Source organism: Ursus maritimus, assembly GCF_017311325.1.
Source record: "Ursus maritimus isolate PB19 chromosome X unlocalized genomic scaffold, ASM1731132v1 scaffold_X1, whole genome shotgun sequence".
Taxonomy (NCBI): domain Eukaryota; kingdom Metazoa; phylum Chordata; class Mammalia; order Carnivora; family Ursidae; genus Ursus; species Ursus maritimus.
In genome coordinates this window covers 96,498,999-96,503,299 of record NW_024423319.1, presented here as the reverse complement: position 1 = coordinate 96,503,299, position 4,301 = coordinate 96,498,999, and the positions used below count along the sequence as shown (strand labels likewise).

General features: G+C 35.8%; 1 pseudogene; it reads left to right on the top strand.

Annotated features, from left to right (window-relative positions):
* The first annotated feature begins 724 nt into the window (after positions 1–724).
* LOC103668213 lies at positions 725–1,033 on the top strand (annotated as a pseudogene).
* Positions 1,034–4,301: the final 3,268 nt, after the last annotated feature.

Here is a 4,301-nt window from a genome sequence, read left to right as displayed (position 1 = left end):
AGGATGTGAAACAAAGGGGATGCATACAGCACATTGTAAGCATAAACTGCTATAGCAATTCTATGAGCAAGTATGGTCAAAGGTTATATATTCTCAGTCATTTTGTTTGGGGGACTTATTTCATCACAGTCAACATGATAACATAAATAAAATAGCTCTCTTTAAATGAAAAAACAGATGGACATGACCTATCATTAAGAACTAGTCTATGTGTTTACCATGTTGTTTTGAAAATTCTTTATTCATTGCTCATAAAGATCCTGTATATTTAGTATACACTTGCTTTCTTTGTTAAAGGCAACAAAGGAAACTTGTCTCTCAATTATAATGCCTTATCAACATGCATCATTTCAGATTCACAAGTGACCTTACCCTAGTTAGAAAATCATTTTTTTTCATTCTATAGAAAACTGCTTCCTTTTATTATCTGAGCATAGACTTAAAGCTCATTGATTTTGAGCTATGAAATCTTGTTTTCTATGGATTTATTCTTTTCCTTTGTTGCTAGATAGATTTTAATTTATATATTTTCTTAAGCACTTGAAGCAAATGGTTAGACTTCAGGGCACCATTCATAATACTATTATTATATAATACTAATCACACATTTATAAAAAGATGAATATAGTCCCATATTCCCATGGCCCAAGAGGTTGGACTGCGGGTCTCCTTGGAGTGGGGGCAGTAGCTTCAGGGTAGAGTACTAACTGCAGATGCCAGAATCATGCCAGGCCAGGTGTTTACAAAATTTCTTCCCCACTTTGGCCCAGTTTGAGTTGAAAGGAGGGCAGCTGAAACTGTAACCAAAGGAGGTATTATGCTTCCAGAAAAATCTCAGGGAAAAATATTGCAAGCAACACCAGTAGCTGATGGATCGGGCTCTAAAGGAAAGGGTGGAGAGAGTCAACTAGTTGATGTGAAAGTTGGAGATCAAGTTCTTCTCCCAGAATATGGAGGCACCAAAGTAGTTCTAGATGGCAAGGATTATTTCTTATTTAGAGAAGGTGACATTCCCGGAAAGTATGTAGACTGAAATAAATCATTATCAAAATGGCATCAAGTGAAGCTCTCCATTCCAGTGAAGTTGTGAAATCTCTCATCATGTAAATAATTTGCATGTCTGTCTTTTATAATAAACTAATGCTACCCACGTGAATGATATCCAGTGTCCCTAAAATTTAGTTTTAGTGTACTGATATAAACATTACCAAATAAAAATGCATAAACAAAAAAAGATGAATATGAAACCGAGTGATAGAATATCAGCACAATAATAATTATAGCAACATAACCTTATGAGAAGCTGTTTACAAAGTTAAATTTAATTTATGCCCCCAAAGTAGTAAGAATGATATCAACATGTACCTCTGGGAAACAGGGGTTTCCAAAAAAAGGAAACTGACTTGTAAAGTACTTGCAATTTAAAACTACATTAAAGTCCTAATTTTCTTTAGTTTAACAACTTGCACCAACATGTGAGATGAAAAGTGTGTATACAAATAATCTTACATTTAAAATCTTCTCTCAAGCCTAATCTATCAACTGAAAAAAATATACTAAAAGACATTTGACAGTATTCCACACCAGCACCTTGCCTCTATCGGGTCAAAGGACAATATTTGGCATAGTTTTTGAAGGAAACATTAACATTACAGCTTTTGGCTTGTGTGTGTGTGTGTGTGTGTATGTGTGTGTGTGTGTGTGTGTATGTGTATGTGTGTGTGTGTGTATGTGTGTGTGATATAATTATATATACCGTTGAAACTTACTCTGCTAGAACAGACTGCCAAATGAACGGGCTTTTTCCTGGCAAAAATGCACCATTCGGTCCATGGATAAGGTCCCACCCCTGCTAGATAAGTCTAAAAAGAAGAAACAAATATCAGAAATTAGACAGGAAGTGAGACTTGTATCTTTTAAGGGGCCATATGATAAACATGATGCTAGAATGAAAGTCACCTCAGGATAGCATGTCATTAGTTAGGGAGGATGGGATTTAAGACCTTCAAGGTAAGCGGTAGTTCATCAGCAAATTCATCCTGCTCATTACTATTTTCTTATTTATGTATTTTTCAGTTTGTACTGCCTATGGTAAAGTTGTATCTAAACAATTTGACCAGGGCGTAATTGTGATCATACGCAACATTAAGGGGCAAGGCAAGGTCCTAGTTACTCTAGGGTTAAAGTGTCCAGCCATCAAACAGTCAAATATCCCTAAGAACAAAGGGAAATCAATGGAATCAGAGTCGAAGCTGAGGGGTCTATTTTGTTCCTCCGATGTAGAATATTTCTCTTCATTGTGAATCTTGAACGCATGCATTTTTGTAAAGATAAAGACAATTCCTTTATGTATACTGATTAAAGAACATCTGCAAAGTAATCAATTTTCAAATAAGTTAGCGTTAAAAGAAAGAAGGAGCAAGCTGTAGTTACTCTTTATGGCCATAGGTTGTGGGAGCGAGGCTACACGGTGGCAGGATGGGTTTGGTGTCCCAGCACGGAGAAGTAATCATAATTACTTTGAAAACAATTTCATAATGCATTTAATTAAAACTTATGCCTACATGATGGACACACAGGAGCTTGTGGCCACAGAGGTCTAGAAAAGTGAGAAGGGCAATCATGGAATACGAGAAAGTTATGTAGAAAATGGGAAGGAAATGATGCTTGGTGAGAACAACACATTCTCAGTGTGACAACCAGGACGGTATATCCAGTTCAGACTGTCTACTCATTTGATGTATCACTGACCTCTGAGGCTTAGGAATCCTCTAGGCTAGGTCTAGAGAGTTTCTATTTTCCCCAGAGAATCTATTGTAGACTGGGCAAGTCTATTTATATACCTACTGTTTTTCTGATTTTTGCCTAGATCCTTACTGTCACAGGTGTGGAAGGTGAATTCAATCCACCTGGGGCACATACTGAGAGCCCGGAAGGATTTCTAAGCATGCTTCAAAAGACGCCATTACAGAAAAATAAATTTTAATAGTTATTAGAGGCTGGTGAACTACTACTTTTTATTCTTAGCCGCAAACAGCAAACAAAACTAGCATATATTGTTCCATAGGCCCCTTGTGAATCTACGTAAAGCTGCTGAGAATTTGAGTTAATAATTCTTACTTCTTCATTTTGCATTTTAGTTGAAATCCCAGGGCATTTCAGCAAAGAGGATCAAGTAAGTTACTGTTAATTTAAAGACAAATTCCACATCAACAGAGCTACAACAAATTCTAATATCTTATCTGAAGACTCAGTTTTGCCAAATGTAAATTCATGACATAACATAACTTAAAATTCCAATATTGCTTCCAAAAAGCACCTAAATCTCAATTTTTATATCATGCATTCTAGGATGTTTAATGAAAACTCTTTCAAGTCCTAAGATTCCATAACTAATGGAACGCTTAGTTAAAAATCCGGAACTTAGTATAAGTTTAATCAGCAACACAGCTTTTAGTTAACATAAAATAAATACATGTGATATTCACAGGTCTTTTCAATAGTAAATATTAGTGCTTTATAAGCAACCAAATTAGTTACTTTTTTTTCCAGATATAAATACCCTTGAGATTAAGGGTTTAATACTAATGAGTCTGACTGTTATTGAGAAACATCAAAACATCAAGAAATATCAAAGCTTCACTATAACTAGAATATTGCTATTTTACTGAGACACATACATAAGTCACTTAGTCTAGTGAGGGATCCAAAATGACCCCTCCAGTCTTCTCTTTCTCAAAGCAGTCTAGATCTCCCCTTACCTTTGTATAGTCAGTGATCCCTTAATTTGAAGGAAACTTCCCTCCTTTGAGACAAATACACCACATTCATCTCTCTGCTATCTCTCCAACCTCTGCTTACCCCAAAGATAGTTGATAATGTTGGCAATACAAAGATACACAAGTAAAGTGTTTTATGGAAGAGACGATTCTTGGACCAGTAAAGTTTGGGGTTATTAAAAGTACCATGGTCTTTCTTCTTGAAATGATTCAATTCCATTATGTTCTCTACAGAAAACTTAGAAGAAAACAAATCTACAAAGCTATCTCATCGACTACAATATTCAATACCTCATAAAGTAGGAGTCAGAGGTTTAACAAAAGGTGAAGGGTAGTCAACTTGAAATAAGACAGAGTCAATGAATACATAATGAATGCAGACTTAAGGAGAAAAACAATATCTTGGGGATATATTTTCATTCCGTGACAGGAGGGAGAGGTACTAGTTCAGCCAGGGGGCCAACCATAACTGAGCATGAGCTGAACAAAGAACATTAGGAAGCATTTTTAGTTCTATATCAA